This window comes from Periplaneta americana, chromosome 6 (genome assembly GCF_040183065.1).
Source record: "Periplaneta americana isolate PAMFEO1 chromosome 6, P.americana_PAMFEO1_priV1, whole genome shotgun sequence".
NCBI lineage: Eukaryota > Metazoa > Arthropoda > Insecta > Blattodea > Blattidae > Periplaneta > Periplaneta americana.
In genome coordinates this window covers 84,757,852-84,785,105 of record NC_091122.1, presented here as the reverse complement: position 1 = coordinate 84,785,105, position 27,254 = coordinate 84,757,852, and the positions used below count along the sequence as shown (strand labels likewise).

The following is a 27,254-nucleotide window of genomic DNA, read 5'->3' as shown; positions in this document are numbered from 1 at the left end:
TAGTAAAGCTTTCCTTTTAGTATCTAGATTTTCTTTCTTGTTGTCATTCTACAACTAATTTATTATTACAAACGATAATCGGCTATTTAAAATATTAGTCGATTCATTTCTGTTGAATAAACTATTAATATAGGCCTACACATATAAACTGACGCTTCTGGAAAGCATAGATGTAAAATAGAATTGTATTGGATTCTTGAAAGTATGTCAATAGTCGTGCTAATTTAAGTAATAGAGAATTAAATTAATAGCGCCTAAAAGTAATAAAGGAATGATTGACTCAGAAGAGATATGCGTTCTGAAATCAGGGTCCTTATTATCTTTTCAGGATTAGGAACAAAGTGAAAACATCAATAAATATGTGAAGATCATTAATTTAAATGACAGATTATACGACTATACAATTATAGTATTTATTGGTGATAATACCTAGAAAAGATGCACAACTCCAGAATTAAGAAACGATATTAAGTTAAGTTAAAACCAAACATTAAGACAACATATAGACAGTGGAATGAAGGGTTCAGAGCCATAACGGGCCAAGCGCCATTTATTAAAAACGGAGAAAGCAAGGGTTAAAGTTAAATAAATACCATAATTTAATGAAGATTGACATATCATTTAATTTTAATGTGCATACTTTATTTTACTTGCTATATGTTTCGTTAAATTATGGTAATCACTTAATTTTAACCCTTGTCTTCTCTGTTTTTAATAAATGGCACATGGCCCACTATGGGTCTGAACCCTTCAAATTAAGACGGAAATACGAGAACTAATGTGAAGATAGGTCTATACTTCAACGAGCTGAATAACATACATGGTGATAATTACTGTAGCATGTTACATTAGGAGTTTTCTCCGACAATTTCAGCTCTGATGCCATCATAATCGTCCTGTTGTAAATTATTAAGTACCCACTACAAAATTTTAACTGCTTATCATCCATAATTACGTATAGTATATTGAAAAACTAAACTTACTTATTAAATAAGCATATTCAGTTTGTATCTGAAAAGACGGAAACTGCTCAAATTTAAAATACAACAAAATTTATATATTTTATATTGTGATAATAATATCCGATTTAAATTTTACTTCTTTCAATTGATAAAGGTCTACAACAGGTATGAAACTGTTTTCGTATTTTAAAAAAATACGTCAGTGGACCATTCAATCATGTTTAATATATTTTAATTAATTGGGACCTGTTGTTTATAAGCTACATAGTTGGGTGTTTATATCATAATAATCAATTTAATAAATATTGTTTTAACTTCATGTTTAACACATTGCAGAAATTACCTATATGTTAATCAGTTTTGTCTAACAACAAATTTAGGAATTTATATTAATTTTCTTAAGTCTGAAATACCATACTTTTTGGTTTACATTTATAATCTATCAGGAAGCCATAGTAAGCCTATTTTGATTATTTAGAGTTCCCCAAGCTTAAGTTAGAATATTATTGAAACCTGTGATAAGAAACTTAGAAAATAATTATACTGTATATCCTAAAATTAATTTTAACAAATTTCGCATTTTCTAATCTGTATATATCTATTTATTTTTTTCCTTTAATATTGTTTTACACAAAATTAATTGTTATATTATTTTACTGCATATTTAAAATATAGTATTATTTAAGAATAATATGAGGGGTTCACAACCAGAGTGAACCAAGTCCTTCTGGAATAGTTTTGAGAAATTGAGTCTTAAAGTTCCTGGCTCATGCTTAGCAACCTACACCTTCCATAGGAAATGTTGCCCTCTGTGGAGTAACAAATGAGTTATGGACTTGGTTTGTTATTGCAATGAATAAATCTTAGTTTTCTTCAGCCGAGATTGTATTAATCCACAAACTGACCACTGGTGGACTTGGTCCACTCTGGTTGTGAGCCCTTCATATAACACTACATAGACTTCTTAAATTCGTGAAATCTTGAGTTATTTTAATATTAAAATTATATAATATTGGGAAAGCAAGATAAATGCTAAATTTCCTTTTCTCTTTACGTATTTATGATATTAGTTTTCCTACTTGGCGCTTCCTGTTTATAACTAATATTTTAATATTATCATCAATAAGTAAACTATGCTTTAATCATTTAGTGCAAGTAGATGTAAACTGATTTAGTTTTCTCATTTTTTCCCCAAGTTTTATCTCACGTTTCTTTCATTCTTATTTGAATAAAATTGTTTATTTTTTTTTAATTAGATAGGCATACCAATCTTACATACACGTTTTTGTATAATTTTCTACCACAATTATACTACATTTTAAGTGTCTTGTGTCATTGTTGCGCTCCGATTTTCGAAATATACTTTTGTTTTCATCAGATTTTACATTTGAAATACTTGCTATACTAAAGAGAAACCTTTATCATACTTTTTGTTGCTGTACGTCTCTACTTCATCCATGTCTATAATTATATCTATGTTAGAGGAATCACTAATACAACGGGAAATAGGTCTAAACCATCTTGGTGATGTAATAATTTATCAGTGTAAACATTATTTTCCTTGAGATATATGATACGAATTTCTAGTGTTACAATTATTTTTAATTAGCATCCCATATTTCGCGTCTTTCCTAGCAATTTTTTGCAAAGTGACAGTCTCCTCGCACAGAGCTGCGTTGTAAAACCCAACGTTTCAAAATTAAAACTTTTCAGTTTGTTCTTTTCTCGTAAAAGACTGTATATCGTTTCGGTAACGCGGGATAGCTCCAGTACCCACGTAAGAACACATTCTCTAATTATTATACTTGTAAGCAAAAAAAAAAAAAAAAAAAGTCTAGGCATAAACTGCGAATGCTCCTGATGATACATGGTTGAAAGTTTTTTCATTAGAAAATGCATAACCATTTACGCCAGCAGACTAAAAACTATGTTGTTGGGATATCGGATTTGTATTATAATTCAGCATCCTATATACCTACTAGTAAAAAGTTGAGAACAACATATTTTAACAAAGGAGAGACGTAAGTTTCACAGCATCGCACATTATCTCTGTAGTGGTAAAAAGGAAAGTTTCGTAAAATTTATGACTAGGAATTGATGAAACAAAAGAACTCTTCCTCATACAAGTATGTGTGAATATTTCTAACTCTACCAGCTCTTCATGTAATTACAAAAGTTAAGATTAACTTTTATCGTACATGACAAGATATTCTCTTTGCTTGTGTTACAATGAAACACATTTTTAAATCTGAAGAAACATATTCCCTTCTGAAACAGGACCCTACTAAAATTATACTGTGGCTGCGAAGTGCTTCAATATGTCGAATGTTTTATATATTACTGAGAAGCAGGTCTACTTCACATTACCCATTGTCTTTAAGATATATTATTGAGAAGTAATTAATCATAGACGTTGTCTTGTGATATTAACTATTAACTGAAATATACGAGAAGGCTATACTGTATATAACTGACATTTACTTATTACTTACTTACAAGTGGCTTTTAAGGAACCCGGAGGTTCATTACCGCACTCACATAAGCCTGCCATCGGTCCCTATCCTAAGCAAGATTAATGCAGTCTTTATCATCATATCCCACCTCCCTCAAATCCATTTTAATATTATCCTCCCATTTACATTTCGGCCTCCCCAAAAGTCTTTTTCCCTCGGCCTCCCAACTAACACTCTATATGCATTTCTGGATTCGCCCATACGTGCTACATACTCTACCAATCTCAAACGTCTGGATTTAATGATCCTAATTATGTCAGGTGAAGAATAGAATGCATGCACTTATGCGTTGTGTACCTTTCTCCATTCTCCTATAACTTCGTCTCTTATGGTCCCAAATATTTTCCTAAGCACCTTATTCTCGAACGCCCTTAACCTCTGATCCTCTTTCAAAGTGAGAGTCCAAGTTCCACAACGATACAGAACGACGGGTAATGTAACTGTTTTATAAATTCTAATTTTCAGCTTTTTTTTGAGAGCAGACTGGATGACAAAAGCTTCTCAACCGAATGCATATAAAATAATTGAACATAAAAAATAAATAATTTATATCTCAAACACTGTTACAGAAACTAAAGCGTATAATTTCTCCTCCGCTCTCTTAATCTTAAAAGTTGAAAATGCATTTGTCCATACGTATAATAAATAAATATTTAGTCTGTATAAGGTTATATTGTTACAGATACACACATACACATATATTCCACCTGTGAAACTGAATAAAACAATCATTCCGTTTAGCTGTACCGTAAAAAACCTCGGAGTACATTTCGAATGTAATCTCAATTGAGATACACATATTAAAAATATACATGTAAGAAGGTATTCTCTGTTCTCCATTCACTTAAAAGATAGTATCATTATCTATCTAAATCAAAATAGACACTCATTCTATTTCACTTCGATTATTGCAACGTTTGTTCAGTGATCTCAGGATTGATTCCTCTCAGAAACTACAGCGTGTTGATAACGCGTGCGTCCGCTTCATTTGTAATGTTCGATACTATGATCATATCTCACCTTCTTTCGAGAAGTTATCATGGCTTAGATCACACGAGAGAAAAAATCTGCACCCTTTTTCTCTCTTAAATCGAATTATGCACACTTCATCTCTCTCTTATTTATTCGCCCGTTTTCATACTCTCTCTCGCTCTCATAATATTAATACACGATCACAAGGTGATAACACACTAGAAATTCCACTTCACACATCATCTCTGTATTCCTCATCTTTCACTGTTGCTACCTCTCGACACTGAAACTCTCTGCCGCCTGAAGTGAAGGGCTGCTGAACATTAAAATCTTTCAAATCCAAATTAGAAAATTATCTTATGACGAGTTGCCAAACTAACTTACTATTATGACAAGTGTTGTATTGCATGTTTCCACGTATTTACTACATTTTTTGTTATATTCTAGTGATATTTAACTTATTTTATATTTTCGTTTTCATATTTCCCGGTAATGGTTTGGCCTATATCTATAATGTGATAACTTGAGCTATATATAATCATAATTTTCCTTACTGTGTGTACCTAAACATGTTGTGTTCATTGTATGCTTTGTACTTCACTGTTTTGTTACTACTACTACTATTATTATTGTCTTATATTTTTATACTTTGTATGTCTCATTTATTTTCACCTGCTATTTACATGTTATTATGCATTTTCCTTTCTTTCTATATGTTACATATTATGTCTGATTTCTACTGACTTGTTGTTTACATTATATTATGATTATCCACTTCAGTTTGGTATGTAAAATTGTAGTGTACTTTACTTTGTAAATTTGTGGTGTGTTTTTGTATCGCAGTTTTACTCCTGGTTGAGTGTTAGAGAAGGCCGTATGTCCTTAACTCTGCCAAGTTAAATAAACCATTATTATTATTATTATTATTATTATTATTATTATTATTATTATTATTATTATTATTATTGAGATCCGTTTAATGTTTAGTTTGTTGTTTGGTTAATCCTATATTAAGCATTATAATCAAAATCACATTCATTTCAATTTCATCCGTTTGTGTTGTTTTTTATTTTTTCTGTATAATGTATTTTGAAGTTATCTATTCATTTTATCATTATTGTTTATTTTTAGTTGTCTCTATTTTTAATAATTATTTGTATGCACTCTTTTTGTTATTCCTTGTACACTGTAAATCTTGTGTTAACTTTTATCTTGTGCTGAACTCTTATTGGCCCCAGGCTGTTGCACAGCACAATAAATATTAGTAAATAAATGAATGAATGAATGAATGAATGAATGAATGAATAAATATATAAATAGATAAATAAATAAATAAATAAATAAATAAATAAATAAATAAATAAATAAATAAATAAATAAATAAATAAATAAATAAATAAATAAATAAATAAATAAATAAATAAATAAATAAATAAATAAATAAATAAGTCTTCCAAATAAAATGTATGTAAATTGAAATGTATACTTCTTACATAGTTTTAATTTTTGTAAGTCACTTCGTTTAACTCTCCATTAAACATTGAAATATGAAGCTAAATTATAAAATATGTTTAAAAACGAAAGTATTGTCTTGTAATTAAGATCCTAGGAATGAAAACATGAAACATTAATTAATACATAAACTAATAGAACGTTAAAGGAATGGAAATTATAAATTACTCTTTCTATGTTGATAAATATGAGCACACACATTAATTGTAACTATTTTGTCAGATATTATGTTGTCTCTAATATTTGCTTGAAAATACTGGCCACAAAAGGCGAACATTTTCTTGTGAGCGATTTAATTAAATGAGCTTAGAAAATTGTAAAAGGTTTATAATCTGCTCCATATAGAGACATATCTTAGTTAAAATTTTCCTTACGTGCTGAATTAGTACAGACAAAAATTTTTGTACATTCTGTAGGAAAATACAACCCCATTTTAATTATGTTACATGAACTAGATCAATATATAATATGCAGCAACGAGAAAGGATTGAATGCATAAACATTTTCAAATTACTGCATTTAAAATGTCTTTGCTTGTGAATTTATATTTACACAAATATTTCAAATTAGATTTTATATTTCTTACTCTGCTTACAGTACAAGTAAAACTAATTCATGTGGAGAGCGAGTTTAGTAGCTGCTGAACTAATCTACTTACAAGCGTACCCAACATCTGCATAAGAAGTACGTGAGTCTAGAATATCTTAATGGAGACAAATGTAGTTAATATAATATAGAATATATTACTACTAGAAAATTAGTATAACAGAATTTTAGTAGACCTTGACTATTTAATTTCTTCTAGTGTGATATAAATTAAAAAAATAAAATGGAAAAAGAATTACGTACGCTCCAAATATTATGAGGAAAATTGATGTAATTTCAAATAATGGTACAAGAAATAAGATTTCTCTAAAATGCATATTATATAAAAACAATTATAAATATGAGAAAGTACTGTTAAAGATAACTTCCAAACAGAAAATAAAGAGCAGAAATAAGGTTCAAAGAACTGTAAAGAAAAAATAATAGCTTCAGTGTGGAAAATGAGATTAAAAAAAAAGTCCAGCACAAATACATATGAAGAGTTCTCGGGAAAAATGATGAATGTCACATTTCTGTTAAGGATTAGATAATGATCTGATTGAGTCTATAACTGCAAGATGCAGTGCTGTTTCTATAAAAAATAAAGGAAAGGATTACTGTATTCGTGGTGATAATTCTCCTTTTTACCACTTTTCATAAGAACAACATTAAATTTCGCAGTGATCCATTGAATTAGATAATGATATCAACCTTAAGAAAACTGTGACATTCATCGTTTTTCCCGCGAACTCTTCATATGTATTTAGAATTTATTAAGGGTAGATAAAATTGATTTTATAAAAGCGCAAAGGAAAATCTACATAAGTTAAAATAAAAATCAAGATTAACGCATTAAAATTAAATGAAATACCGTAATTTAAATCATATAACATTTAAGAATATTCTTGAAATTGTCATAGAGTATATACATGAATGATTAATGTCACCAAGAGAATTCAGCTCAGGAACATCTCAAACAATGGAGTAGTCTCTAACGTTGAAATAGGCAGGTGCCTCTACTTTTTGAAGTGAAAAAACAAAATCAACATAAAGTTTATTCATTCAAATATATTTGATTTATGAAGTGATACTGATAAGTTCTGAGCATAGCATGGTGAAAGTTACTCTAAATCAAAACAAACTTTCATTTATTCAACGCAGAAATCTTTTAACTTTATTCACTTAGAAAAACAACAATATTTATCATACATCATATTCTTTTTCATGTTAACATCTTTCACTTTTATTTTTAACTTAAATATCCCTTGATCATTATAGAGAATTAACCAACATAGCAACAGTTATTAGAATTATGAAATATTTTTGACAGCTAGTATGTTAATTAACTGCAATTTCGTTACTAATATTTCCAGAATGGCCCACAAGTTCATTCAATATTCTATAAAACTGAATACTAAGTTTTTTTCGGGGATGAAAGGCGGTCGGAATACAGTGCCGACCATACCACCTTATTCTAGTGAAGAGGTCATGAAAGTATGGAGCTCTAAATCTAGGCTCCCAAACGCCTTCATGGCGTTTATACGAGGTTCTCTTACCTTTCTATTGAAATGCGAAAACATTGAAACCTGCATGATCTTTATTTGAAGAAATATATTCCCAACAGGCTAAGAATGGCAAATTGATTTATAAAGGCGACATGTTCATGATAAATAGTGTCATCAGTGTCATGTTTCTAATTAAATTATTAATCACACTATAACTAAGAATTGCAACAATACATTTCTTACTTAATTGTTACTTATAGTTTCAAAATACTATGTTCTTCAGTGGACTTCAACTTTTTCACTACGTGTAGCTCTTAGCACGCCAACACAGTATTATATCTCCTGCCAGTTTTATTTCTGCTTGTCAGGGGTAACTATTTCGATCGCTGCAGTTATCTTGATTCAAAAGGTTGCAATTATATAAACAGGAATTTTTCATAAAACATCTTTAATGTGCCCCAAAATTAAGAAATACAGTAACCTATAGAGCTGTGTGTCAGATCAAAGTGAGGACCAGTGATAAATCCATTGCGACCTATCCATCTACCAGCAAATTTATCATCAAGAAACTCTAATAATATATACTATTTCAGTGGAGTAGTGCATCTTCTTGCTGAAAAATTACATACGACTATAATTCTTTCACTTGCATTGGAGACAATAATTTTATTTTAACATGTCAATATAACTTAATTACTTAAGAAATAACTTAAGAAATTTACATTCACTTCTCTTTCTCTTCGAAATCTTGAACTCTTCTATTCCTTCGTACCTGTCGTCTCGCTTCACTTATCTTTCTTCCCACCACAATCTGAACACACGCTCTCGCCATGAAACAATACTAACAATACCATCCCATCGCACCTCCTCATACTCATCCTCTTTCACAATAGCCCTGCCAAGACTCTGGAATTCGTTACCTGCTAGCATCAGGGACTGTCGAAATAAAATTCAATTCAAACGCAAACTTACTAGGCACTTGGTCAGTAATTGAGACTCGTTCAGACATGGTTTCTTGTAAATAGTTCTTTTAATCTACCACAAAATATCTCAATATCCGGTAATTTCATCACTATAGAATTTTGTTATTGTAGGTTTAATTTGTAATTTTGTAAATACAAAAATATTCTTTGTTCTTAACTTCTATGATAAAATGTCTAGCTTTCATTAATCAGGTATTCTTGTCGTACTTTAATTTTTATTGTAATTGTAATTGTAATTGTAAATTTAATATTAATTGTAATCTTATTGTTCATGTTATAGTTGTAATCCCCTGGTAGAGAGGCAGAGAAGGCCTGACGGCCTTATCTCTACCAGGTTAAATAAATAAATCTAATCTAATCTAATCTAACTTACAATTCTGATGTGATGGTCTTCTTGCAAAGAGGAAAGGAACTATCAATTTGTAATGCTGCATTTCAGACCGAACTTTTATCTTAGGGCTATCGCGTATGTGTTGTGGGAGTTTCCTGTACCCATTATTGAAATGTTATATCTCTTAAGGGGTTAGGTACAGCTTACAGCAGTAAAATTTTGGAAATATTCAACATTTTTTTCCTTCAATACTGTATCTTGTACAATAATGAAAATTAGGAATTGTAAAATACTGTCCTTTTGCTATACGAAAAAAAATATATCTTACGATTTTAAAAAATTATTTACATTTTTTTTTCAAACTTCAGTTCACTGTGCAGTGATGAAGCGTTTCCCAAATAACTAAACAAACTATCTAACATACTGTGATGAAATTATTTTTTGTGTGTTTTTATACATGTCATATCTACAATATGATGCAAGATCTCTTCTCTATTTTTGATAGATTGTCTGAAGAAAATAAATTCATTTAAAAAAATGGTCAAATATCAGTATTTTCTTCTAACACAAAATAAAAAAAATAATATTTATTAAGGAATATGGTTGAAAGAGCATGATATTGTAAACATGAGTTTTAGCAATAAAACAAAAGAGAGCGAACATGAAAAAGTTAACAAGTTTATGAGTTATGAGAGAAAAGCTTCATCAGTGCACAGTGAAGTGCCACCGTTTTTAATTTTGAAAAAAAATATATATATAATTTTTTTTTATTCGTAATAATATTTTTTTCATATAGTAGAAGGACAGTGTTTTACACATACCAATTTTCATTATTTTACAAAATACAGTAATGGAGGAAAAATATGTTGAGTATTTCTAAAAAAAATTAGGTACAGCTTACAGCAGTACCTAACCCCTTAACAAGATCTGAAAAGTGAAAAGTACCTTCATTCGCAAGCAGGACATTCTTGACGTAACCATTGTTGGCTTCAATCAAATAATTATGTATCGTACAAGCGAATTGAAAATACTGTAGGCAAAAATAGGATCAAAATCTCGAAGAATCTGAATATTTTAAGCACTCAGAAGATATAAATCGCTTATCCTAGATCTTGTAAATTGTTAATGTAATTTGCAATGGCTTGCTGGAAGCTCTGCGAATCGACTTTAAAATGATGTTCTGACAATGTTAATGGAATCTTGAGAAACCCAAGGACGTCCAATACAGGACAAATCTTCCGAACTACTAGGTTGCCTAAAATTTATAACTTTTGTTACTTGCTTTAGATGTAAGAGTCTTCCAATATTATTGGTGATATTTTCTTTGCTGTACCGTTGCATATTAGAACTCTAGACACAAAAAATACACTTAGCATTCTTTTAAAGAGCAATCACAATTTTTCGCTTGATAACAAAATGTATTTTACGAGAAAGTGAAATTAAAGCACAATTTATTAACAGAATTAAAAACTGTGAATTATGTAAATAATTAATATCCTAGTGAATTATATAAATATTAAAAATAGAGTGAAAACAAACTTCTTCACTTTCGGAGTTCTAAGTTTAATATCTCTTTATGCAATTAATTACTGAAATAGGAATATGACTTCCAGGACACAATGTAATGTGGTACATTTTAAAATAATAAAATTAAAAATTACAGTTAATAAATGTATGTTTCTTCAGAAAAATTATTTGTTAATATTTATCACAAATTTAATTATTTATTTTGTGTCAACTATATTATTATTATTATTATTATTATTATTATTATTATTATTATTATTATTATTATTATTATTATTATTATTATTATTATTATTCAAAGACATAACATTCCTCATGAAAACAATCTACTGTCTACGAACCGTAACGCACAATGATAGCAATTAAAAAGTTAAAATCAAGAACAATCGGTACTGTTTTACACCAAATTTTATAATGAAAGAGCGCTTTGAAATTGTTATTTCTTCCTTAATATTTAACATCCGTCTGAAAAATGGTATATTTTCTGAATTTCAGGAAAAGAGCAGCAATTATACAAAAGAAGACATAGTCAATTATTTTGTTCTTTTAGACGGGAAAAAAAAAACTGAAGAAAATGAAGTCACTTTTGTGAACATATAAAAGATAAAATATTGAGTAAATAATTTTGTAAAAGACAATTATATAACAATATATTATACAACATACCATGTTTTCTGAGCAGTGCTTGTTGTCGATTTTACATTAAACTTTCAGGCTGAATCAAGTTATTTTCTTAAAATGTTAAAAAAATTGAAGATAAGAATAATTGTCAATATGAAAGTAATCCATTTACAGTAGACCAAGATCGTATATACTAATTGAGATGTATTAAAGTATAATTTTTAATGTTAAATGTCACTTCACCAATTGTGTTAATAAAGACTTGAATTTAACTTTACACTGAATTGTGTTAAAATATTACCTTCATCGCTGAATTGCCTTCATCTGAATAATATAAAGTTTATACTTAAGGCATTTTGATGATATATCTTAAAATTTACATTGTCGTTTGTAATACTTGTATGAAGAATTGAACCAATGAAAAAATACTGAAATTCTTTACTAGGATTGTAATATACATCGCTAATTCGTTACTTATTTGTATATTCAATTCATTATGCTGAAAATGTATTCAAACTAGTGTCACTGTCACAGAAGTAATACATAGTAATCAATGATATGGTTTAATTAATTAAAATAAATGTATGTGAAGTAGGCTAATATGGCAATTTATTGAGGTCATAATTGTTTATTTTGAAATAGAACACAGACTGAAAGTACGTAAATTGATTTTTTTTTTGTTTTATAAGAAAATTTAAATACTAATGTCACATTTAAAATAGGATGTATCATATTCTGAAATGATACTTAAATGTAAATTATAATTTGAATATCGATGACAATAATTTTCTTTATACTGTGAATATTTTATTCGTAAAATTGCAACTAAATAAAGAAACATGTGTTCCTAGAATGACAACGGAATATTTTAATAAACATAGGCCTAAATAACACAAATATACTTATAATGTAAGCCTTGGGATTAAAAAAAATATTATGCTTTGTGTAGCAACTAAATATATGTTTTGGAAGTATATTTGAAACTTTATATTAGAAATTTCTTGTTTGACGTCAGTGTCAAATATACGTTTTTTCGCAAGTTGTCAATTAAATGTGTAAATAATAATGAATATGATTAATCTTAGTCATATGCGTTATTCTATATTAATTGCAATTTGTAATTGGAAGGATTTTTTATTTGAAATTACAAAACACTTTCATTAAAATTTTAATTATTTTCTGAAATTATATTTATAAAGAAAAATTGGTGTCCTTTTTCGCCACTCATGTTTTAGTACGTTCAGCTCAAAAACAGTTTTTAACTTTCTGTTGCACTTTTAAACTATGTTATGATATTAGAGTCAAAGTCATTAGTCACAATAAAACCTTTAAAATAAACATTAAAAGGAACTGAGAAGTGAGAAGACAGGAATGGTTTCATCCACACGAATTACGGTAATCATATACAATCCACTATATTTATTAAATTTCACTTAAATCTATCATTGTGTATCTTATTCTAAATTATTTGAGGAATTCAACTTTATTGCATTATCACAATAACAACATAGTCTATTGATGTCTGAATTTGACTACTTTTATTTAAGGAAATCTGTAAGCTTATTTATATACATTGCAGTTTGCAAAATAATTTTAAGATATTAATTATACCAGGTTGATACATTAATGGCTCTCATATTTACGCTATTTAGGGAATTATTTCAACATTACCTCTGAATATAATATAAACTATTACGAAAAACTGTAATTTGAATACAATACAAAGTGTGTTTAATCGTATATAGGTTCACATATTATATAATAATTAAATTTACTTTATAACTGTTCGCTATGAATGAATTTTTCATTCTTATTATATTCCCAGGAATTATTCTTTAGTACTACTTGTATTATGTACATTATTTTTATCAGGCGTTGCTTTCTAACTGAGTACCTGATGGTCTCATATTTTCGGATTTCTGTAATATTTTACTCATTTAATACTTAAGTAAGCAAATAGAAGTATATTAATTGATTATCGAAGTAAAAAGCATTCGCGAATACAAATGTAACTATTGTATATTTTGTTTTACGCACCATTACTTTTATTCAATAATTATGTTACAGGGAATGTGAATTTTAAAACAATATTGTTATTAAATTGTTCTTTTATTTTGCAAAATGTGAAATTAATTTCTTATACACAAATGAAGTAAAGTATATCAAGACTCAAAATATGTGCTGACAAACACTATTCTTTCATCTTTTCCTTCAATTTTTCTGTATTTCTTTTTACCCCTTTATATAGGCTAAAACTGCACGTACTTCGAGGAATTACACATTAAGAACAGTAAGAAGAGATGACGTATTCAAGTTGCTTTGTCTTTTCTCGAGCACATATAATTTGACTCATAGAACTGTGTTGATAACGCAAGAAGTATTGTGAAACTTAGAGCTATATTTCAAATATTATTATTATTATTATTATTATTATTATTATTATTATTATTATTATTATTATTATTATTGATCGATACAAAGTCTGAGAGTTTTTAGTTGCTGTATTCAGAGTATAGTTCCAAATGAAAGTTTTTTACCACTTCCTCTTCACACCATTACTATCTGTAGAATTTTAAAACAATTGTTTGAATTGCGTCAATTTATTTTTCGAGAAGGCCTACTCCTTTATAAGATATAACATTTGTCATATCATCTCTTATTTCGGTCACTAATTAATTTGAAGTTCACAAGGTATTTCCTTTATTTTTGTAAGTAAAGTACACATATGCAAGCAAAGACTGACAATTTCTAGCACCTTCTAAGAGTGTATGTTAAATGCTTCGTTTGCAGATTTCCGCGGAGGTAAATCCCGTGTCCTATGTGAAGGAGCTGCGCTTCTAGCGGCACGGAGAAAGGGAGAGCAGCGGACAATGTTTGGGAACGTGAGTAACTTTCTGCTGAAAATGCCAAAACTGATTTAGTTGCAGTTATAGTGGATATTTAATTTTAAAAATTAGCAGTGATTATACATAGGCTAAAGATAGATAATTTAAATATGGTTCTTATTGCATAATATTTATATTAACATCAAAGCCTTTGAAATATTGCGAAGATAGCTTCATCTAATAAAATTAGACCTATGTACAGCCTTATTTTACTACGGCTGTGAAGATTTTATATTACATATTACACAATTTTAATTTGCGTTTTAGACATTTTTGTTCTTTTACTAATAAGATATAGCTCTATTTGCTTGTCCTATATTCTATACAGAGAAATTTTTCCAGTGAGTTATTGGTCGTCCAGAATCTCACTGCTCTCTGGATGTACACATTAATAACTGTTTTGGATGATTTTATAATGTTAAACCAAAGGACTTTCGTTCATTCTACCTGTTTTCTTATTGTGTAAAAACCAAATTGTTTAATGGCAAAAAATGTTAACTTTAAATTGGTTAAAATAACTGAGAAAATAACTCATTACTCCAAATCGTCTCTTAGTCTGAAGTTTTCTGTCTATAATACTAAATGTTACTGCGTTTACGTTACAATCGCTGGTTGGAGAAAGAAAGAGACCTCTAATATTGTGACAATGATCGTTCCAATATTTTAAGCGGACATGGGAGTTTGGTTATAAAACGACTGGTTTAGGTACGTCGCTTAAATAAAGTGTTTTGAACTATAAAAGAATGCACAAATATAGTTTAAGTAAGTAAAAAAAAAAGGTTAAAGGAGATTTAAAAGATGTTGTGAAAGGTAATTATAAATAAATAAATAAATAAATAAATAAATTACACTGCTTATTGTCTATACACCATTACAGTTATGACCATGTATATATATATATATATATATATATATATATATATATATATATATAGAGCAACCGGAGAAGTGTACAGATGAAGAAAGAAATATACTGTAGATAGTGTGAATAGAAGTCGGAGCGGGAATATAAGTATGACTATTTCTATATAGTAATGTTCATGTAGGGGACTTTTTAAGTTCAAGATTGTGTTTACATTGAATTTTATTTACATTTTAGCCAGAAATGGTCTTGTATACTATTTATAGTGCGTTTGTTTATTTTATTTTATAAAATCAGGGAGTTCCACTACGTTTTGAATTGATATTGAATTATTGTAAAGAAACGTGGAACGTCTAGGATTGTAGCGTTTACGCTTTATTGTAGTTGTTAGTAAAAGAGAGAATGAAACATACAACTTATATTTTATGATTTTACCTTGGAGTCTGTAGTATCAAACTTTACACGTTATCAAGTATAAGATGAAAATGAACTTCTTAATTTACTACTCGTATTATCACTATTACTGTATCGGAATACTTGTAAAAAGATTTCAATGTTAACTAAATCGATAATTGATAATTTTTCGGCCAAAATTACATATTAAAATGTTTTCTCTTTCTAAAATTATTTCCGCTGAATGTATTACGCATGTTTGAAAATTTTCTATGATTAATATAGCCATTAAAGAAGATTATGGTGATTTCACTTTAAAGTACAATTATTTAAAAGATTGGTACAATATGAAGATAAGCAGCATACTGGTAAGTTTAAAGATAATTTCAAATAATGTTTAATTTATAGAACAACTTGAAGATTTAAAATAATTCTACATATAAATTTTTTCTCTTATCATTTTTATTCTATAAATTTATAAACTTCATATTTAATATTATACTTAATTCTCTCTGCTACAACAACACTATTTTAATGCAGGTCTAAATCTTTACCCTTCTTGACTATACCGGTATATAAATTTCTGAAGAGTAATCTGAATATAATTATATGAGTTGAAATAATGTTACTTATAGGTCTAACATCTAAAGTATTATATTTCTACACGCTTTTAAGAAAAAAACTGCATCGAATATATTGATATAGGTGTACCGCAAGGAACAATTTTGGGACCTATTTTATTTCTAATATATGTTAATGATCTGCTAAATATAAATTTAGAAAAATTTAATGGATCTATATATTCATATGCGGATGATACAGTAGTTATTTTCAGTGGTTTTTCTTGGCAGGAAGCATATAGAAATGCTAATATAGGTGCTAACATTGTTAAAAAATGGCTTAATTCCAACTTCCTTTCTTTAAATATATCTAAATAAACTTTAGTTCCTTTTTCGTTAACAGCTGTCAGTGTTCAAAATTTAAAATTTAGCGATGAATATAGACTAATAATACACAATGAAAATTGTTTAGATCCCAAAAGTTGTAAATGTCCACCATTGAAAGAAGCCACGTATGTCAAATATCTGGGTATCATTATTGATCAGAATTTAAAATGGCCTCATCACATTACTTACCTTTGTAAGGGGCTTCGTAAAACAATTTATAAATTCGTTAATCTTCGATGCTACTTACCCATTATAGTTCTACGAAATGTTTATTTGGCCATTATTCAGTCTATCATTCAATATGGTATAATTGTTTGGGGTGGAAGTACAAAAATTAATCTTAGTCCGTTAAATTTATTACAAAAACGAATAATTAAAATTTGTTTGAAGAAAGGTTTCGATTATCCAACTAAATTAATTTATTCTGAATTTAATGTATTTAATATTGAACAAATTTATAAGTATACGCTGTTAAAATTTTATCATAAAAATCGTAATAAGTTTGTATTACAGACACACAATTATGACACAAGACGAAATATTAATTCAACATTAGTAGAACCTAAATGTCTCACATCTGCTGGTCTAAAGCATAGCATTAATTTTGGCCCTCGGTTGTACAATGCTTTAACTAAATTACACCCAGAACTTCTAACATGTAACCCACTAACATATAACAAGAAAATTAGAAACGTGTTAATATCTTCAAGTTGATTAAATAAATTTATAACCTATGTGTATGAATTAATCAACCTATATTATATTTGTATTCTATAATTTTGAAATATATATTAGTCCTAATTTTCACGTGCGATATTATTCTTCTCTAGTGTTAATATTATATTATATAATTCCATTGCCGCTGTAATTATATTTTAGTTCCTATTTTATTTTACTTATTTATTTTTATTATTACTGTTATTTTTTTATTTTAATATTATATCTGAACTGCGACCGAGCACGAGCGCTGCTCATTCGGTCTCAAATTTTGTTAATACTACTGTATCTTCTTTTTATATTGGTTGTATTATTTTATTTATATTTCTCTTGTTTGTTTTGTAATTATATTCTTTATTCTGTATATTTAAATTTAAACAAAAAAAAATAAATTTAAGTTGTTAAGACGTCAAAATGCGTTAAAATTGGTATAAATGAAGGAACGGATTATTTATGAAAGAGTACTTATTATCAATTTATAATTAAAATATACTACAAGTAACTGCTTATAAAATTGAAAAGAAAATTCTTGTTATAATTTGTGACATAAAACTTAACATTCTTAGTGCCTGGTATTTGTTTGTAAATATATTCCTTATTCAGAGTATTTTGATGCAATTAATTTACGTCTGAATTATTGCCAAACTCGTTTCGTGCTATATACTCGTGGTATAAAACATTGATAAATTAATAGTTAGTGATTACATTTCAAACTTTATTCTAAACAAAGCTGCCTCACAACGTCTGTTTCACACGACTGATATTGGTGTTTGGATTTTTTTTGTTATCAAAAATATTTCACATTGTAAAATAATTATGAATTGAATATTAGACGGAGAATTAAATCGAAATGTTCTAAAGACTAGTTGATTCAACACAAAACTTAACTTTCAGTGGGTTCACTATTTATATTTCTTTCATTAATTAGCAACTGATTATACATTTATAGGTAAATTTTTATTCTTATTTGTGATATAAAACTTAACATTCCTTAGTGTCCTGAAAATTTAAAACCTCCCTGGAAAAAGGTTGCAACGTCAAATTATTAAATTATGTCATGTAGGTGGAAAAGGTAATTTTAAAGCCTTTTTTTATAACAATAAATTGTCGAGTTCAATGGCTGAATAAACTTATATTCTTGTTTAGTCAAATGGTTGTGATAATAAATACAGGCCTAATTTAATATGACCCTGAAATTATTAGCTTTTGTCCTGACACATGAATTACAGTTTTTGTTGGTTACATTTTTATTCCGGGAAGGTCTTCAATTGTTTGTAAATGTAGGCCTAGACCTTATTCAAGTGTTTGATACAATTAATTTACTTCTGAAATGACTGCTAAGCTCGTTTTATGCTATAGGTATGTCCGTGGTATAAATCATAGTTAATTAATAGTTCATTATTACATTTCGGACTATGCCGCACATCGTCTGTGCTTTACGAATGATATTGGTGTTTACAATACTTTGTTAACAAAATTACATATTTCATATTATAAATTAATGATAAATTGAATATAAGATGAAGGATTAAATCGAAGAATTGATATAAAGAGTAGTTGAGTTGAGACGAACACTTCACTTTCAATGGATTCGCCATTTATATTTTTGTTTTCAAATATTGAATATCTAATACTTTTAAAATGCCTCAAATCTATTCCACAAACCATAAGGTTTAACGATTTTTTGTGGGCATTCAAAAACTTTACTGGTATGTAGTTTCTAATTTTATTGATTCACAGAATCTTCAGACGGCTGTCCTGGAAGGAGGAAACTTAAGTAAGAAAGGTACATAACATTTCTTTGGAGGTATAGGATTATAAAAGATTCATGCTGTAGCGTCACAATTAAGGCGTTGTCCTGCAGATCGGAAAGCCACGGGTTCTATTCCTGAAGGGAATCGTTGATTTCCTACATCGATATAATAATTCTGGCTGCACTATGTCCTAGGAGTTAACTCGATATCTGAAGAAATGAATATGTGGTTATTTCTTTACGGATAAATATGGGAAGCACGTAGGACAGAAATTCCTACTGCAACTAATGCCGATTATCTGCGAAAGTAGGAGTCTTAATTTCCCTTTAACCTGTGGGACATCATGTTTGTAATAGAGAAAACTTTACTTCCTTTATTATTATAAGATAGGTGATTTTTATTTGTTCAAAATGAATAATATAGACTGTTAGGTTTAGCCTACTTTTGAAGAAAGCTTAATAATTTGATCTGCTAAAAATATGTACTTCTAAATTGTGTTTGAACCCGAGAATTTGAAATATAGTGTAAATTGTGGTAATAACTGAGTATATTGAGTATCGTACAGTCGGTGAACACAAATTTGTGCAATTGACAAAGTCAAATAGGGTAAACATTGGTAATTTCGTGGCAGTGGTTTTTTCGTGATACTTTTTCTTTGCTCTTTTGTGGACTAACCAATGGTGTTACGAGATCCAAATTTCCGCCAAGGGATTGCATATGTTGTCCAGTTTCCAGAAACATACGGCTAAGCTTTGTGTGACTATTGTAGTTGCTTCAGTGAGCTTTTATGTTTGGAGAGAGCAAGTTTGCGTCGACTTCTCAGGCGTACAAATTTTGTGGATGTTTGTAATTACATTACAGGCTTATTACTAAAGGTAAGCATATGATATTTGGTACAAAGATTTATTGTATCTTCATGGAATTTTAGGAAATGTTTTTGGAATTTTAGATACATCTGTAGTTGCCATATATTCTTAGCTTCACTGATAGAAATCTTAGCTGTTTGAGGCGAAATTTTGTTGATCATTAAGTGTTACATTTTATACTATTTTAAAAATTGTATTACAATAGGAATTTTAGAAATCTGAAGGCAAGATGTGATTACAAAATAAAGACATAATAAAATAATTATTCATTGTTTTGGTTAGCCTTCACTTAGGTATATCAAAAAGGTCACGGTTTCTGATATTGTTTAGGTGACATCATTCCTATGTGTCAATATTTGTGAATTATCTTTGACAAAATTTAGGACCTGATAAATGTACAGTGATGTTACAGTCATCAGTTTTTCATTCACAAATTACGGTCTGCAGTGTGACTTCATTGATGAATTTGTTATTCTAATAGGTTTTTTGTAACCTTATTGATATGAGTACTATTACCCCATAAAAGTAGTCCGTAAGAAAGTATACTATAAAAATAAGAAAAAATAGACAACTCTAATATAATTCTTCGGAACAATATTTTACAAACAAAATCAACATGATCTGCCCAGTAAGTAAAGTGTCCACAGTAGTACCAAGAAGTTTTGAAGTTACTGTTTTTCATGCCTGTACTACTAAATAACAGAGATGTAGTTTTACTTTAACTTAAAATAAATTTATTGGAACTAAACCATTGTTGGCTTCATTAAAAACTGAATTAGTAAGAGTTTTCAATTCATTAATATCACTACGACTTGTCAAAAAAGTGGCATCATCAGCGAATACTGCAGAATAAGTAGAGACATTGCACATCACATCATCAATCATTATTAAAAACAGAATAGGAACCAACACTGATCCTTGAGGCACACCATATTTACATTCATGAGCTTAGGTTTATTGCAATCATTGAAGACACACTGCTGACGGTTACTGAACTAGGATACAAATAATTTCACTTCATTCCCTCTAATACCATAATATTGTAATTTTTCTAATATAACATTATGCGAAACACAGTCGAAAGCCTTACTTAAATCACGAAATGTAGTAGAGCTACTGAGCCATAGATAACAAAAGAATTATTTGTACACACTTTTGTAGTGAGTTATTTGACGAAAAGTAAATATTTTTTTCAAATTAAATTTTTACATGTTTCAACTATTACATTGATCTCAAATATAGCTTAGCTATAGGTCTATAATACATCGCTCTACATTTTGTTTGAACCAGGCAATCTGAGATCCAGTGGCAAGTACAGTGACCATTTGTTCATCGAAGACGACAGAATTAATACAGTGTTTGAGAGTGTTTGTTTTAGAAAAATGTAATATTTATTTAAACTTCGATTTTTACTTTGTTTCCTCTATCAACTGCTTTTAAATAACGATTTTTTGCACAGTAAAACTTATATTTGAAAATAAGTATATTTTACTCATAAATTTTTATTCCTTGCATTTTATCTGTTTATTTTAGTTTCTGACATTTTGATAATGGAAGTTACATGACGTAAATGTAACTATTTTGTTCTTTGAGTTAAGCTATAGAAATGTTAAAATATTATAGACCTTCTGTAGAAGTCAATCATTTTATTCTTGAAACAATTTTATTATATATTATTATATATAATGCAATTAATAATATATGATTAATTAAGTAATTAATTTTAAACTGGTGCTTCTTCTGAAATAGTATATTATTTTATACTCAATTTATGCTCGTTCTTCTATGGTGCTGAGCAGGCAAAGAAGGAGAATTTGAAAAAAAAAATGTCTCTGGTTATAAAAAACTGAATTAGTTAATTCGTAAATTTTATTATCCTGCTTTTCTGAATGTTTGCATTACTTTACACACTTACTTTATGATCGTTTACACCCATTCATTAATTCATTCATTCATAGTTTCCTGCCCAATGACAGATCTTTCATTGCAAAGTCAGCATTTTCCAATATTCCCTTTTCCGCCTTCCTCTTAGTCTCTTCATACGACACGTACATCTTAATGTTTTTACTCAATTGTATGTAACTTCTAAGGTACATGACAGCATAGAACGAGAAAATGATATAAATTATGTGCTGTGGTAGTATCTAAAACTTATAAAATAGCACACTTTTATAATCATTTTACTTACGTGTCTCTACTTCAGATAGATGAAAATCTTCTAGAAATGAATTCACTTTCAATTATAATTATCACGAGAAAATAGAAAATTTTATATTTAGAAAATAACACCGCTTGATAAAAATAGAAGAAATCTAGCATCAAAGCAAAATTTTCTGGCAATATGTTTTGCCCTACAAGATATAATTAAAAGAATATGAAACGGATAGATTCTTATTGACAATTTTATTTAAGAGGAATGTTGTTCGTTTTTGATCACAAATATTAGGAACAAGAAATTTTAAAAACTCCTAAAATCTATTATTATTATGGTCGAGAATTGATAATATGAATATTGGGGAACTTAGTATGCAATAACAAAATGCTCTTCAAATTCTTCGTACATTCACAAGTACTTATCTTTATAAAATGTAATAGTCCGATAGACTTAAGTAATTCGTGATAGTTAGGAAGAAAGATAAGATTAAATTGATATAGGCCTATTGAGAAAATCTTAGTGTTCTTGAGTTTTGAGTTCACTCGTTGTATTTATCGAAATGTTAAAGTAGGCTACATTTTCTTATTTAACTTTATATAATTGAAATTATCTAGGACAGTAGGAAATTTCAACGTTTCCGAACTGCTCTCCAGCCTCGATTTCGAGAACATAATGAAAGTTTCATGTATAACTTGCATAAAATTATCACTAATTAGCTTCTAGAGCAGCCTAGACATATTAAATTTAAAGTAGAATCTATTTTTATTTTCTCATGATACGTTAGGACTACAGGCTACGAATGCACGAGACAAATTTCTCTAGAAAATCACCTGCCTTCTATCTAACACAGACGAAGCAGATCCGATAAACGTGTAGGTAAAGAAAGGTACCATTGAAACAATATTAAAAAAATAATTGGTTCATTATATAATTCTTTGTTTATTTTATTTATTCTGAGTTGTTACATTTAGATTCAGTTCTATTGAATTTAAGTCGTTTACTTTCAATTTTAATTTCTTCATTTTATTTGCTTATCTAAGATTTTAAAACCGTTGTCAAATAAACTTCTTTAAATTCGAAATCACGGAATAAAATCCAGGATAATCGAACTAGAATTTACAGAATTTCAAATCCATTTTAATATTATCCTTCCATCTAAGTCTCGGCCTCCCCAAAGGTCTTTTTCTCTCCGGCCTCTCAACTAACACTCTATATGAATTTCCTGATTCGCCCATAAGAGCCACATGCCCTACCCATCTGAAACGTCTGGATTCAATGTTCCTAATTACGTCAGGTGAAGAATGAAATGCGTGCAGTTTTGCGTTGTGTAACTTTCTCCATTTCCCTAGAAGTTCATCCCTCTTAGTCCCAAATATTTTCCTAGGAACCTTATTTCCAAACCCCCTTAATCTCTGTTCCTCTCTCAAAGTGAGAGTCCAAGTTCCGCAACCATACATAACAACAGTTAACATAATTGTTTTATAATCTAACTTTCAGATTTTTTGACAGCAGACTAGATGACAAACGTTTCTCAACCGAATAATAACAGGCATTTACCATATTTATTCTGCATTTAATTTCCTCCTAAGTGTCATTTATATTTGTTACTTTTGCTCCAAGATATTTGAATTTTTCCACCTTTTCGAAGGATAAATCTCCAATTATTATATTTCCATTTCGTAGAATATTCTGGTCACGAGACATAATCATATAATTTGTATTTTCGGGATTTACTTCCAAACCTATCGCTTTACTTGCTAAAAGTAAAATTTACGTGCTTTGTCTAAACTTTTCTGGATTTTCTACTAACATATTCACGTCATCCGCACAAACAAGAAGCTGATGTAATGTAACCCGTTCAATTCGAAATCCTCTCTGTTATCCTGGACTTTCCTAATGAGATGTTCTAGAGCGAAGTTAAAAAGTTAGGTGATAGTGCATCTCCTTGGTTTAGCCCACAGTGAATTGGAAAAGTAGGCCTATTAGATGTAAACCGGCCTATACGAACTCTGCTGTACGTTTCACTGAGACACATTTTAATTAATGGAACTAGTTTCTTGGGAATAATAATTCAATAAGAATGTTCTATAAAACTTATCTCTTAACCGAATCATATGCCTTTTTGAAATCTATGAATAACTGATGTACTGTACCCTTATACTCCCATTTCTTTTTCCAATATCTGTCGAATACAAAAAATCTGATTAACAGTCGATCTATTACGCCTAAAATAGCACCACTGATGATCCCCAATACTTTCATCTACATATGGAGTTAATCTTCTCAAAAGAATATTGTACAAAATTTTGTACGACGTGAACAAAAGTGATATTCCTCGAAAGTTACTACAGTTATTCTTGTCCCCCTTATGGACTCCTTTCATTGTTCTGGTACAATTTCCATTTCCTAAATAGCAAGTAGGCCTACAAGCTTATAAATTTCGCTAGATAATGCGCTTCCACTTCTTGTATTAATTCTGCTGGAATTTGATCGATACCTGGAGACTTGTAATTTTTCAGATTTTCTATCGCAATTTCGACTTCTGAAAGTGTGGGTTCGGGTATAAATGGCTCAGCTGTTTGTATATTAATTTCGACTTGATCATTTCTATTTGGCCTATGTACATTTAGTAGTTGTCCAAAATATTTTTCCCATCTGTTCATGATTGAATGAGAGTCTGCATGCAAGTCACCATTCTCATCCTTGATCACGTTTGACCTTGCCTAGTATCCTTTCTTAAATTAATTTATGCCCTTGTATAAATCTCGAGTGTTTTATCTTACTACTGTATTTGTTTCTACCTCATTCAGTTCTTCCTTCAAGTAATCTCTCTTTTTATTTCTAAGTGTACGACTTGCTCCCCGTCTTTTATTGAAATAATTCTCTATTCGCCTTAACTGGATCCTGTGAGAATGTTAATATTGCCTGTTTTTTTCTACTACCATGGAATAATTTTCATCAAACCACGATTTTCCTGTCATAATTTCATTGATTCTCAATAACTATCTGAATTTATTTTGTGTGTAAAAAATGTTTAGACCAGATAGGATTAAGTTATAACATCCTCAGCCATATAGTAGTGACTTCTATCTAATCAGTCACTAAAATAAACATTTATTATTTTTATATCTTAGTTATTTACTCTCGGTTTACTTTTCTAGCTTCACATCATAATCGTAATACACGTTCGCAGCACAATCTGTTGTTATGAATACCACATCATCAGGCATCTCTATACTCAAGTTGTCATGGCCCGCTCCTGGAATTCGCTGCCGCTGGACATCGGTGGTAGTCTTAGTCATCAGTCCTTTAAAATCAGGTTATTTATGAATATTTTTAATGCGCTGAATTAGTTTTTTGCAGCTAGAATTTTTTGTAATAAACAGTTATTACTTTGTTGTTTCCATTAACACAAATTTATAGATAATTGTCATTGTTTCAATGTAACCCATACTGATTACACAAATTTCACTGTGTGGTTGTATCCATAATATGTATTCAATCTTTTTTTTTTCTAAGTCAATACTTGTATACCGGTATGTATTTTCCTGTATGTACTTTGATCATGGTTGAGTGGAAGAGAAGGCCTGATGGGCTTAACTCTGCCAGAGAAAATAAAACTATTACTATTATTATTATTAATTATTATTTCTATTATTATTATGTCTATTATTACGGCATTATTATTATTATTATTATTATTATTATTATTATTTGCTTGTTTATTTATCCTGCTTTTCAATGTTTTAGTACTATTGTTTCTTGGGTCATTTCTACTTTTATATCAATGATCTGGCAGTAAGGGATGTAAGAATGGTACCTCTTGTTGATTTGACTGCTGTATATCATAAAGCCATCGCTTCAAACAACATAAAACAAATTGAATCACGAGAGATACACTGGAGCCTACTGGAAGGAAACAGATCCTATGCCGTAACATTTACTGAAATACTGAGATATATCAAAATTATTTATGTATAATTGTGACTAATCTGCTTATATATCGTTTTAGTTCATGATCCGGCTTCAGTGACTCGAGTCGATTTTAATCACTTATATCGATGGCAGGAAAAGTTTCACGCTAAACCAGGGTCGAACCCACGTTTTAACTGTTGAGTAGATCATTGTATGTGTTTATAAATATAGTTAATTTGTCGTAAAATTATTATCCACCCACAACACTAATACCATCATCATCTTTATCTTCATGAAGCTAGGTGTGACATTTTTAAAACACTAATCTTGCCATTTATTTTGTGATTCTTTGTAGTTTTATTTCCATTCTCTTCCCTAATATTCTTATAATACCACTTTTAATTCACAAAATATTATTATTTTATTGGTTCCATTAGTTATATTGTATAGCAAATATTATTTTATTTTCATTACTTTATGTTTATTCATGTATCTGGTATAGTATATTTATTTCGTATTACTCAATTATTATTTAAGTACGATAATTATCCCACTGTATAGCCTATATTAATTACGTTAATTTACTTTCGTTTATACATGCATATTTATATACGATTAGCTATTTATTTATATCCTTTTAATTTACGTCGTATATCTTAAGTTTATTCATTTTTTAATATAATTATGTTAGGCCTATATTTTCTGTTTTGAAGATTTTTCTTATTTGTCTCGTCTTATATATTTTTCAGACTATAGCTATACACGTTTTGTTTGGTTTAAGGTATATTTATTTATATAGATAGTTTGTTATCTTTTTCGTTTTGTATATATACGAGTATATATATATGTTTATTTATTTTCTTTATTGTATTAGTGCATGTGTTTGTATTTATTTTATTCTGTAATATGTATAAGGTTTAGTTTCTTTTTGCGTGTTGCATATATTTATATCCATTGTTTTGTTCGCGTATTCTATTCATTTTACAGTAGTTTTATAGTTTATTCACATTTTGAGTTCATTCTATTTACTGTTACAATAATCATCAGCATCAATCACAATTTTTTTCATTCAATTGATTCCATTATTAATTTACTTTCGCTTTCAGCTTCATAAACTAAAAGTTGAAAATAATAAGGTCCAAGCTTTGTGTTTGGCATGGCACGAAGGGTGCTTGGGATAAAGTTAGATAAATACAAGACTGCGAGAGTTAGGAAAGATATTTCTGTTTCCGTGCCATTCATTAAGTAT

General features: G+C 29.0%; 1 long non-coding RNA gene across 1 annotated transcript in view; it reads left to right on the top strand.

The window, feature by feature from the left end:
• LOC138702212 (uncharacterized) overlaps nt 1-27,254 on the top strand; it is a 550,748-nt gene that overhangs the window by 457,077 nt on the left and 66,417 nt on the right. The window contains exon 3 of the long non-coding RNA XR_011332806.1: nt 14,302-14,393. This is a non-coding gene — a long non-coding RNA (uncharacterized lncRNA). The remainder of the gene's footprint in view (nt 1-14,301; nt 14,394-27,254) is intronic.